Source organism: Emys orbicularis, chromosome 10, assembly GCF_028017835.1.
Source record: "Emys orbicularis isolate rEmyOrb1 chromosome 10, rEmyOrb1.hap1, whole genome shotgun sequence".
Lineage (NCBI taxonomy): Eukaryota > Metazoa > Chordata > Testudines > Emydidae > Emys > Emys orbicularis.
In genome coordinates this window covers 11,400,221-11,413,779 of record NC_088692.1, presented here as the reverse complement: position 1 = coordinate 11,413,779, position 13,559 = coordinate 11,400,221, and positions in this window count along the sequence as shown.

Genomic DNA, 13,559 nt, shown 5'->3' with positions numbered 1-13,559 from the left:
CTATGAGTCTATGAATTTGGCCCCCAGTAGGTTATATTGAGCATGACGTTGCACAGCTGGAGTACAATCAATGACAGGATGGTGCATGGGGACCAGAGCAGGTGACTGGTGAATTGGCAAAGGCAGGTCGGGCAAAGAGAGCGGGTCTGGAAGAGGGGATGGGACACTTGGGGCCCAAGTGTTAAAGACCCTTTCCTGTTTCAGGAAGAAATTCTCCCTGGGCCTGTGTGAGTGTATAGGCATCGGTGGGAGTTTCACCCATAGGAAGTCCAGATCACTTATAAAGCCTTTTTTCCTCAGCGGTAGTGTGGCAGTTCAGTCAAACTGTGTTAACAGCATCCTGTTCTGTGGTAACCGCGTGGGAGTGAGCTGTTCTCTCAGATCTGCCATTATTAGTGCTCTGAGGCTGTATTCCTTCGCTCTTTTATGTGGTCGTTTCTACCTGTCCACGTGCTTGTGTGCTGAGCTTGCTCCTGGATGAAGCCGTCTGCAGATATCAGCAACTGGGTTTCAGATAAACAAAAAGCAGCTAAACAGAGAACAGCCACCTGGGAGCATCAATCCATCTAAGTCTGGGTGTTTATTTTTAGGGCCAGGCCGCTTGACCCTATTTTTTTTTGGCCTCTAATTCAACACAGGCAATCTCTAGACATGTGACGCATTCACAGCCCCAAACTCATTAAGAGAACATGGCTGGGGTGCGTGGCTGGGATACTTACTGCCAGATGAGTGTTAAAGCAAAGCAGAGAGATGTGTTGCCATTGCTCATGACATGATGTCCTAGTCCCCTGACTCTCTGTTTACACCAAATGATTGATGTAGGTTTAATCATCTGCTTTGATGGACACCGCTGCAGGGAGTGATGGTTGCTTGCCGTGCCAGAGGCATGTGGGCTGTTCCCAAAGGACATTTATGCTTTTAGAAATATTCTAGTCTCTGGCTGAATCTTTCTTTCATCGCTCTTACTAAATAAGGACTTGCCATCCAGCACTCTGGATTGGCTGGTGAACATTTTGTGGGCTACAGTATTTAACCCTTTCACAGGCTTGTAAGTGATATTGGTAACTTACCTGTTGCTCAGCTCCTCAGATGCTACCACCATGCCTGGCCTCATGATCTTACCTTATTTCTTACCTTTATTCATTTTCTTCCAGGGGCGTCTGCAGGCATGGATCTCTCCTTCCGTCTTCTCTGGCTCTCTCCAGCCCTCCTTACATGTTCTTGTGTCCTCCTGTTGCTGCCTCCCAGATGTTCTGCTATTGCCTGCCCTCCCCTCCTTTCTGCTAGATATGCTCCTGGCTCCAGTTCTTGATAAATACTCAGCCACTGCAGTAAACTTGTCACCTGCAAGTGAAAGGTTGAAACCTCGTGGCCAGACTAGAAATGGAGGGTCTGATTCTGATCCTGCCTGTGTAGTTACACCAGTGGGATACCAGAATCAGGTCCTCAGAGTGTTTTTCAGCCCTCCATTGCACTGGAGTGTGTGAGAGTGAACCGAAAAGGAAGGGTTAAAGGGAAGCGACCATTTCCAAGCTTTTTTTAAAAAAATAAATCAAGTCTGACTTCATCACTTGTTAATTTTTTCAATCCCCAGCAAATTGCTGTGAAGTTGAAAGATGCTCAAGAATCTCATCTTGTTTAATGAGTAGTAATGGGGGTCTCTTGATGATTCCCAGCTCCTTAATTTCTGGAGGGCGGGGTAGCTAGAGTCGGTCAACCCTGCTTTTTAAAAATACATTTTGGATGTTTTCATCCATCTTCTGGGCAATTATTTTTTTACCCTGGTGAATTTAATGGGTGTCAAATATTTGTGGATATGAGAGGCCGGGAATGTAATGCAGACTTAGTGCTAAACATACCATAGACATCATGTGCCGTATGCATTTCCTCCTATTTCCCCCACACAGTCCACTGGGGTCTCAGCTAAGATCACCAGAGGCATGTTGCTTGATCCAGACAGAGTAGAAATGGGTTGCTAGGCGGTTGCTGTTGGGACTGTTTTCGTTAGTGCAGTGTCATGTTCGATGGCAGTGGGCTGGTTTTGCAATTGTCAGGGAGCTCATGAAACAGTTGCAAACCCCACATTGCTGATGTTCAGCAAGACTTGAATGGCAAACTACTCCACCCTCTCAGAGCCCAGTGGTATTTCCCCAGAGAGATGGGGAGAGGTTCTCCCCTCCACCACAGCCTCTGTGCCCCATTCCAGAGGCACAGCTGGCCAGGGGAGATTATCCTTGGTGCTGAGTCATCCCCACACTGCTTCTCCAATCCTCCCTCAAGCCCTGGGTTGGGGGAGGGGGATGCCAGGGGAGTCTCCATAGTGTGGCATGCTAAGGAGATTCTGTGCTGCTCCAAGTTATGGAGCAACTTTTGGAAGGCTGCTGCAAATGAGAGCAGCATGAGGCTCTCCAGTTTATGCCGGGGGCCTCATCAGCAGCCCAGAATCAGGAAGACACAAGGGTGGCATGGAGATCCCTTTGCCTTTGTTTATTTTCTGCTGTGCCTGCTGGAGAAAGAATTCCAGTACCTCCCGCTCCATAAGTCTAGGATGTGGCTATGGTTAATTCCATTCTACTGCGTGAAAGCTCCTTGGAGTCGGAAAAGCCAAGTAGCAGGATGACTGTCACAGTTGGGACTGAGGGGGATGTCTACACTAGGCGCAGGAGGCGTGATTCCCATCTCACATAGACATGCTAGACCTCGAGCTAGTGTGCTAAAAACAGTAGTACAGTTGTGGTAGCATGGGGAGCGGTGGCACAGCTAGCCACGCTGAGTACGTATTCATGGGCTTCAGGCACCATTAGCCCATGCTACAGTGGCTACACTACTCTTCTTAACACGCTAGCTCAAGGTGAGCATATCTGATGAGCTGGGAATCAGCCCCCTAGCTTGTAGTGTAGACATAGCCACAGACCTGTGAGGTGCTGAGCACTGTCGGCACCGCTGGTACCAATGGGAGTTTAGGGTGCTCAGGACCTTACAGGGTAGAGCAATAAAGCTTGAAATTTGACCTTCCGTAGGACATTCATCTGGCAGGAAATGGCCTCCAGTTTCAAAATATCCGTTCATTGCTGCTGTTTTGCCTCTCCCCCTCTGCTGCTGAGAAATTGTGGTTAAAAAGCCAGAGATTCTACAGACAGCGCCAAGAACCTTGGGGTGACACAGCTGTGTTCCCAGAGCCGAGATATGGACCCTCCTGATTTGTGAGCGTGGATGTGGGTTTAAGCCACACACTTCTTGGACTGTTCTGATGATGCAAATGGGGGCTGTGGGGAGTACAACCAGGCATGTTAATTTCAGCTCCATTAGAAACCCAGGGAAGCCAGGCCTGGCAAATGGAAAAGGACTGATTGGTAGGGGAAGAAATCTTTTTGAGCACCTGTACTGATACTGTAACCAATAGAGGGGCTAAAACCTTGGCTGACTGCAATGCTTGAGACAGTTGTAATGGCAGTACTAATTTCCTGGGGGATATTGGGTGCCTCCAAGCCACCCCATTCAAATGTATGAGTAAAGTTGGCTTTGTCAGATGCACTCCGTGTCTAAAGTAAGGTTTGTCCAGGCTTGATCACCTGCCCAAAGCTGTGCTGCATTTCTAACTGGACTGAGCCTGTGAGTAGATGCATGAACATACCGGGATTTTATAAGGAACAGTCTGACTGAAGAATTCCAAGATGTGTGTGACTGAGACCATACATGGTGTCAGTTTAGCGTCTCAGCTGATGTGTTCCATGCAACCGTTTTGTAAGTGCAATTGCACACGCCATGATGTACTGTGCACTGCTGCAGCGTGATGTACATAGTCTGATCCTGCAGTCCTTACCCATCTAGCGCTCCCATTGAAATCATTGGAAGGTCTAGATAAGGATGGCAGGGCTAGACCCACATTTGTAAAGTTGTACAGGCATTTGCCTCACAGACTGTCTGTATAATTCCTGGCTATACTACAACCCGCTAAGGGCTTGATGTGTGTATTATGTTTGTATCTCAGTTGGCAGCTGCTTTAACCATTTAAGATTTACCTGGCTGCTTAGTTAGGGGGAGGAGGGCAGAGTAGCCATCTTGATAGCAAAGGACAAACGTGGGGTAGATCTGCCAACAAACATGAGACTGCGAAACACAAGGTTGTGACCGTGCCCTTGAATTCCTTATGGTGGGGTTCAGAATGAGCATCCGCAGGGGAGGGATGCCAGTACTGAAGGGGTGGGGAAGAATGTGTGGGGGGATTCTTCTTGCTTAAGCAGAACCTTTGCCGCAGTTAGCAGAGACGTCTCGTGTCCTGTCGGTATCTCATGCTGCTGAGGTACAAGATAAAACCGGGGAGGGGGTTGTGTGCAGTGACTGGAAAGAGATCATGTGACTAGTTTAAAAGGCTTGTCCACATTATTTCCCCTAGGAAACTCTCCAGCCGAGGATAAAAATGAATGGTGGGTCCTGGGTGGGTGAGGAGAGGGGAGGATCATGTGTATCTGAGAGACCAAAGGGTGAGCGGCGCACTTTTAATTTAACCACAAAGAGCATTAAGTTAATGTGTAAATTAAGGATGCGCTTCCCATTATGGGGGCGTGAGGTTTGTCATCAGAACAGCTTGATAGGATTGGGCACAGTTAGAAGAGAGATTTCTTTGTGTGAGACCTTGCTGGGAGCCACAGCTAAATTGGTGGGTTTGTAATGAGATGCTGCAGTCTGATAGCAGATGACTGGAAGGGGAATGCATGGTTCAGGACTGGATGTGGGCTGCAGATCCTCTCGCTTTTGGTCACAGCGCGGGCCAGGGCAGCAGGGATAGAAAACCAGTGCCAGGTGATGGCTGTGATGGCCCAGGCACAATAAACTTGCTGCTCTCAGTCCTGTTTCCCACGGAGAGCTATCCACCGCTTCGCTTTCCCCTGAGCGTGGGTCCCAGAATGGGTACATCTCAAACATCTTCTTTCAGGGACACTTGGCTGCTTGAACAAGGCTCCGACCGTTCTAACCTGCGCTTTGCGTCCCTGCTCTCAAATGGGCCAGTGCAGCCCTCCCCATCCTGTCAGAGTGAGAAGCCTGAAGCTAGTTAAACTACCAAAGTAAACACAGCTCTGCCTTGAACTAAGGATGAAATGTTCAAGGGAGTTTTATTTGGGCAAACTGCTGTTACCAGATGTTACTAGTAATATAAGGCCTTAGAGGGCAATAAGGGCCTGCCAGAGACGGGGGGAGCCCTGTGCATGCATCTGCAAAGATAATGCTGGGCTTTGAAGCTGGTCTTCAGGGATGACAGGGTTAGGAGGGTCTCTTCCAGCACTGGCACCTGTGAAGCGCGGGGAAGAGTCTGTTATCTCAGTGGGTAGGAGATTTGTGCACATAGCTGCCCTCTGCTCCCACTCCACCATGTCTGTACCAGACTGCCATTGCCGCTGCAGTGTGCCGCTGGCTTGTCAATACAAGGACGTTATTAGAAATTGGAGGTCTAATTCTTCATTATACTAAGGCCCTCTTACACTCTTCTGGCAGCATAGAGGAGCCTCGGAGTGAGTGGAAACTACCTCCTGTGCAGGGGTCAGTACCTGGCTGGCCTGAAGGCTCCGTGCCCTCCCTGCACTGCACTATGGCTACTCTGTGTTTCCCAGGACCAGTGGGAAGCAGAGCATAAATTAAAGCCGCCATAAAGCTCCAAATATGGGAATGCAACGGTGGTTTAAAGCTATGTTAACCCACCACCTTCCACCTCCCATCCCTGCAGGATGTAGCTGAGAATTGGGCCCTTGGTTGTCTTTGTAGGTGCTGAAGGCCCCCCGATACCTACTTGGTGTTAGTTCCTTCCCGACAAGTAAAAACTTCCCAAGTGCTCCGTCAGCGTACCCTCTGGTACCTTAGGTGGGGTAGCCTCCTTTGTTACAATGCTTGTTATAGAGACCTGATGTCACACCAGCCCTGCGGCCTCTGCTTAATCATCTGCTCACACTGGATTTACCCTGGAAACCCTTCAAAGGGCTAAGGGAAGTTCCAGTTCTAACAGGACCCTTTGGTTAATTCTTTCTCTTCGTCTTTGCTTTTGCAGCAGGTTCCTTTCCTTATTCCATGATGTAGTAAATGTAAGTGGGACATGCATAGCAGCAGGATCATGCAAGTATCAAGACTGGTGTGTGATTTTTGCTGTTAGATCTGGTGCTCTGGCCTTAAAAAAGCCACAGGAGAGAGAATTCTCCACATGGAAAGCCATTCTGGTTGCGTGGGGAGAGAATTCCACTGAGGCTGCCATGAGGTTCTGGCAGAGTCGGGTCTCCTTTGAAAACATGGCATTTCTTATAGCAATGGAGTTGAATGTTTCCACCCTAAATAAAACCTACGTAGTTTAACACTCAGCCGCACTATGAAGGCCCGGCTCCCCAATGCCCAGAGAACACAGTTCCCCCAAATGCAAAGGTACCGCTAAACTCGAAGGGGCATGGGAGCAGTGCTGTATGCCCAAGGTGATGACCTGCAGCTAAGGCCTATGAGTGTGCCAAAGACCCAGCAGGAGGGTGCCGACGCAGTTGGCAGAGGAGAAAGCGGCTTCGTGCGGTTGACGGTTCCTTTTCTACAGGAGAAATCCTGTTTTCCGTTGCCTCAGTGTCACGATTCGTTCTCTTGTGAATAACAGTCCTGGTGGGGAGCAGTGAGTGGTGTGTGGGACAGGCTAGTGCGCTGAGGCTGTGGAAAGCTGCTGTAGCACTTAGCAGAGAATGGCGGTTTTTCTGGCGGCTTGTTTGAGCCATCCTGTCAGCCTGAGCAGAGAACCGCACCCCTGCTACAGAATTCTGCAGGATGGATCCAAAAAGCCTATAGAAAGGAGATTACTATTCAAATCTCTGGGTTTCGTAGAGTAATTTCTGTAGAACCCTGTTGGTTTCATCTCTGGGTAAGTCTAATAGAATTTCATGGGGGGGATATGTGACTGGATAGTCAAGAGAGATACTGCTCCCCTATCGAACTCTGATCCTGTTCATTCCACTGTGTATAGGCTCTCACCAGCCATCTTCCTTGTTGATGCATATGGGGAGCTTTGTGTCTGAGGGCAGGGAGCTGAACCCAGGCTTAGTTGGCAGAGTGCGACAGCAATATTTCAGAGCTCTGCAGAAACTGCTGGTGCAAACACAGCTGAGTACAGGCCCAGACATTCCTAATGTGGACATCTGGTTTGCCCAGCAGTAGGTCCCAAGGGTTACGTGTACACTGCATCTGGGAACAAGCCTCCCACCCTGGGTTCACAGGCTCGCACTAGTTTGTTGGAAACAGCCGTGTAGACGTTCCAGCTCCAGCTGGAACTCCGGCTTGGGAGGCTGGGCTTCAGCACCAGAGCTGGATCGTCAAAGCGCTGTCTACACAGCTCTTTTTAGCGCACTAGAGTGAGTCTGTGGACCCAGGCTGGGAAGCTCACTCCCAGGTGCAGTGTAAACACACTCTTCCTGCCTCACTGATGATCACTGTGAAATCATCACAGCGCTGAGTCCTAAATGCCCCCTGTGCCCCATCATCCAGTGGTTGTAGTGCCCCTGGCCCGAGTCCTTGAGCTCAGTGGGAATTTGGAGAGCTTGGCACCTCGCAGGACACAGCTATCTGAGAAGGACCAGGAGTTAGCTGTGAAAGCACAGGACCAGGGACTTAGAAGGGCTTGTTTGTACTCCCAGCTCTGCTGTTCCCCTTGCTGTATGCCTTTGAGCAAGGCACTCAACCGTGCGGTGCTGTTTCCCCATCTGTAAAAGGGGGCGAGATGCTGCCTGCCTCATGGGGGGTTGTAGGGTGTGATTCATTAATTTGTAGAGCTCTTTGCCTGGGAGGTGAGAGAGCAGAGTGAGGTTTATATTATTCCCTTCTTTATGTTGGTGCAAGCGATAGTGAAACATGGTTGGTCTTATGTAAAGTGCAGCAACACCTCTCAGTTCAGACTTCCTTTACCAAAGAGCGAACTTGGAAGGCTGTTCACATGAGAGTCTAACATACTGGCTCTTGGCTGCAGAAGGGCCTGCCCCACAAAGAGCTCAAGTGCTTGTACTGTCCCCAGAGAAGAGTCAGACTGGGAAATGTGTGTGGGTCAGAGTTTTATTTAGCACTCCACATCTGGGATGGCTTCCAAGCTACCCCAGATGTTTAAGCAGCACAGCTGAGTTTCCAAGCTCCATCTTGGTAACTGGTCCCTCTCCCAACCTTTGGGAAAGGCAGGGAAATGCTGCATAGCTCTGCCTTTTCCCCAGTGCTGCAGGGAGAGGCAGAGGGACTAAGCCGGCTACGGACATTACTGATCACTTTAAGGGGCCATTGCTTTTTGTCTTTAATATTTCCATATTTTATCACAGACCCTTGTCACTAAAATGATCAGATCTAGGCAGGATCCTGGTGCCAAAACATGTCGGCATCTAATGTCTTTTCACCCCAAGTCAGATTGGAATGCCTGACAGACGAGAAAAAGGCGCAGTTCAGTGACTTGACTTGTCTTTTTACTTGCCAAGCAGATGAATAAGGCACAGCCTCGGAGAGCTGCTCTTTGCAGCAAAGAAGCTCCAGTGTCAGTGTTTATTTCCCTGGGTGGCAGGAATTCAAAATGGAGGGAAGAAAATGAGATTGGAAAAGAGCCTTGTTTTGTTTGGACCCCGGACAGTTCTCTGTGAAAAAACGGGAGGGGCTCTGGGGATAGAGAAGAGCCAATAAAACCAATGTGTCAAAAGCAGGCCAGCAGCCAACAGAGTGTTCAACAGGGAGTGGAGCAGGGCTGGGGTTGTGGGTCTGCAAAGTATAAAGGACAGGAGACTGGGGAGGAGGAAAATCAAGAGGGCTGTTAAAACCAGGGTTACAGCTCGATGGATAAATACTTTTACACCGCGCTGCAGTAACGCTTAGTGAGGACGCTACCTATGCCACCAGCAGAGCTTCTGTCCGTGTAGGTACTTCACCTCCCTGAGAGGTGGTAGCTATGTTGATGGGAGATGCCCTCCTGTAGACATAGCTCTGTCTACACTGAGGGTTAGGTTGGTATAACTGTTGTTCAGGAGTGTGGATTTTCCACACCCCTGAGGAATGTAGTTTTACCGACATAAGTTTGTGGTGTAGACCAGGCCTTAGAGGGAATATCAAGAAAGCATATGGAATCTTGAATAGCATCAAGGCTTGTGCTTTTTAAGAGCAGGGAGCCCAGGGCAGATGATAAGGAAATAGCATAGAAATTAAATAATTAATTTGACCTGGGTTGGAGTTTGCCAAAACATACTGCACAAAAGCTGAGGAATGGGTGCTGGGATCACAGGGGCAGCCAGCCGTTGAAATGTGATTGCTTTAGGAGAGATGGCTGGGGCTTCCAGACTTTGGAAGTGAAGAGCAGTTCTGCAAAAAGCAATTTACTCTGCCAGCAGTCGAGGGCGTTTCTCACCCACATTGGAATCAGAAGGTTCCCTCTGACAGCCCAGCTTCTCCAGCCCGACCTGCAATACGCTCAGTGTTTGTGGCACTGGTCTGCTGGTGTAGGAATTGCTGTGAGGTCCTAGGCCAATTCTGAAACTTCTCTGCAAGTTCCAAGTTCAAGCAGGGGATGGGCCTCAAGGGCTGAGCCTGTTGTTTAACCCAGCACCTTTGATAAGGAATGAAAATGGCACAGAAAAATATTAAAAGAAAAAATCAAGCCAGCTTCTAGTGAGCGATGTGCTCCCCAGGCGCTTTGTTAAAAGTAGTATATTTTAAGGTGGTTCAGCACGGTGGTTGGTTAGAATAAGGGTACCGGAGAGCTGGAGTTGATTGTATGCTGTGCCACTGACCTCCTGCATAACCTTGGTTATGTCACACAACCTTTGTCTGTCTGGTCTGTTTTTCTTTGGGGTAGGCCGATCTCTAGTGTAAACCACAAACATTTGTAGCCTGGAACAAATGTTTTGGAAGTGTCCTGACTAACTTTTACAAAGGCTTTAGCTCCCTTGAGTTAATTAGCAATCAGTTAACTCAAAGGGTGTAGGCATCTCCTGTGCCTCCCACAATGGGACCTCAATCTTGATAATACATAATACAAATACATCACAGATCCAGGTTTGTGTTCCTCATAGATATCCCAGATTACAGTTTCCTACATAAACTTTAAAGACTGGTTTAATTAATCCTAGACCAGTGTGTCTTGCTTTGTCATTAACATAATTCTCTTTGTTCTCATTTGAGATTCACCATCTTTATATGTATTTTTGCCTTGTGCGGAGACACACGCAGGGTAACAGAGTGCTCGGATCCCACGGTAACAAGCATGTCAGAATTGCCCGACCAGATACAATGGAACTTCGTAAAGAGTGAAATTCATGCCTGTGCAAAAGGCAAACACAATTTAGGCCTGAGAATCACTCAACAAAGGGCCTAGGTCAGGGGTAGGCAACCTATGGCACGGGTGCCGAAGGCGGCACGCGAGCTGATTTTCAGTGGCACTCACACTGCCCGGGTCCTGGCCACCGGTCCGGGGGGCTCTGCATTTTAATTTAATTTTTAATGAAGCTTCTTAAACATTTTAAAAACCTTATTTACTTTACATACAACAACAGTTTAGTTATATATTATAGACTTATAGAAAGAGACCTTCTAAAAATGTTAAAATGTATGACTGGCACGCGAAACCTTAAATGAGAGTGAATAAATAAAGACTCGGCACACCACTTCTGAAAGGTTGCCGACCCCTGGCCTAGGTCATACACAAGCCTTGGTTTAGCTTCTGTGCAGGAGTGAATTTCACCTGGACTCCAAAGCCATTCACTCCCTCGCCCAAAATAACTTCACTGTAAGCAGAGGGGCATCGGATCTAGGGTTGCAATTAGTATATTGCGATGCACTGACAAATGAGGACTTTTGTTCTACTTTTCTACTAAGGGAGTTTCACTTTCTCCATGTGCTCTCCAAATGAGTCCCCTTGTATATAAAAATACTCACGTCCTGGAAATGTTCAGATTCTGTAACCATAAGCTGCAGGCTGTTATTGCAATGGGCGTGGGAGAGTCAACGCTGTATTTATAAGTGGGTGTGGACATTTCTCCAGCCATGGCCTTACAGCCTGGCTGTGTTTTTCCTGACTGAAACCGAGCCAGCGTTAGCAGCCAAACATTAAACCAAACACATCCGTAGTAGGTGGCTGCAGAGTCCACGATAAGGTTTTTCTTTCAGGGACTTAGGTATTGCTGCAAATCCTAGTTTTATAGCGATTGTAGCCAGTCCCTGGCTCAGAATGCTGAAGCCGAAATCATATTGGAGTCAGACCTCGGTCTCTCCTCTTCTCCATAAGACTCGTCTTTCTCCTCTTGCATCCTTTTTTTGTATTCTCCCAACTTGCATCAAGTTGTAATAGCCCTCACCATCGCATGTAGCTGGACAAAGAATACATTATACAGTGGGCCAATATCATCCCTGGTGTAACTCCACTGATACCTCCAGATCCGAGTATCGATCTCTCCTCGGTATTCATTTTGCATTGTCTGCACATTTAGGCTCTCCCTCTGCTGTAGAAACTAGGGTCATAGGGGCCTAGGTTGTTACACAGTAAAACACCTTGCAGCATTGATGAGATGGAACCCAGCCATGTTGCTGATCCATACTGGAGCCTTGCACTTAGCACGGATACATCATGGATTAGACACGTATCTTCGCATACAGTTTAGGCCTCTCCTATTGCACCACCTTACCATTGCTGACCATGTTGAACTGCGTTCCCCCAGCACAGCAGTTTCTAGTGTAGACATGACTTCAGTATCTGAGAGAGTGGATTTGTATGAAGATGATGCTGAGCTTCAGTCCTCAGCAAGTGTGAATATGAATTCAAGCAGTTTCCAAATGGTGTCCCAGTTTCTATTTATTACATAGGTGGTTTTTTTTCTCTTGGGGAAGGGCCATTAAGTTTGCCTACAATTCTGAACTTTCAGAAAGTTTGCCTTTTTTTAATATACAGGGTTTTAGTTCAGCTTGTAGCAATACAGCCCAGCTGCAAAGTTTAGCCTCTGAGCTGGGATGTTCATCTCTAATTTTGTCTCAGTTGTAGATGCTGAAAGTGTTGGCTTCTTTCTACAAGAGACATTTAAAGACTTAAGACTTCTGGAAGGACAGGGACTGGGAGAGAATTTCCAGCATAGAGCAGTTTCCAAATGTAATTTCTCTATTGATTCAGTTTGGTTAAAATAGTGTCGATTGTTTGATGATGTTATCCTCTGCCTGGAGGAACAAATGGACATTCACTTGTTTTTTAAACACTGAATGTCACAGTTGTAGGCAACTGCACCTTTATTTCCCCTCAGAGGTCCAGCAAAGGGCACAGTATTGGAAGATAGGATACTAGGCTAGATGAAGCATTGGTCTGACAAAGTATGGCCTTAATTATGTCCTTAAGAGCATCACCCACTGTAGGCTTCCGGCTTCCCAGCCATCACCTCTCTTGGGTGGAGGCCTGTATCTCTCTCCCTTCTGACCGGGGTATTTCCAGGTTGAACACGTCCCTGCCGTCACTGTGTAATTCCCAGCAAAAGACAGTCTGCCTAAGCGGGCCTGCTTCGCCTCTCCCCTCAGAGAGGGTACACAGGATAATTGCCCCAGTTATAAGTTACCACACAGTTCTTTCCAAGCAAGTCTATTTTATTCTTAAGGTAAAAGCACTACAGAGAAAACATATTAGAAACAATAAAATAACCTACATGCATACGAATAAGCTTAGTAGAGATCATCCCTCTCCAACAAGGGCTCTGGCAGGAGCAGCCCTTCAAAACGTCCCTCTTCCCCCACAGGGATTTCCCCTGTGTTTTCAAGTTCATCACACTTTTTGCTCAAAATGAGAACCCAGTCTTAAGGGGCCTTCATAGGCCAAAGTCTTTCCAACCCTTCCCTAAGGATTGGGGCCCTCTGTGGATCAGAGGACCTGGCTGCATAAGAACAAAAGCCCTGCGTCAAATCCCCACCAGGTTCTTTATCCCAACATCCTTTCTTTGTCTGCTAGTCTCTAGAGAATCCAGTTTGAACCTTTGAAGAGATGTTGAATAGGTAATCAGCCAGACAATGGGCCCACTCCCCAGGGTGAAGCTTCAAAGAGCTGATCAGTGGAGGAAGTTCATTAGCATAACCCCCCTCCTCCTAGCGAAGTAGCATACAGTCTCACCATAACACACAAACAATTGCATTTTTAATACAATGGACCCCAAAATACTTCAGCTTAATTCAATGAGGTTTGTCCAGGATATTGCTGGGAAATTGACATCTGTCACACTGAGCTTCAAGGATTTCTTGCAGGAGTTTCTTTTGACAAAGCTGGAATCAGTCTCTATCATTACAATGCTGACTGCTTGATGCTGCCCAGGATCTCGTTTGGTGACTTTGCGGCTTTATTTCTCTCTCTGAATAAGCAGAGCCCTAGAAAAGGGGGAAACCCAGAGAGTTTTGGATTCCGGGCAGCCTTTCTGACACACAAAATAAATCTCAAGGTACTCTGCTTCTGCAGCTCACTGGTGCAGCAGCAGCAGTTCGACTGCATTGTGCTGAGGTCAGAGCTGGAAGCATTGTCCTTTTAAGCCTTTTTTAGAAGTATCCACAAAGATTAACCCTCAGGC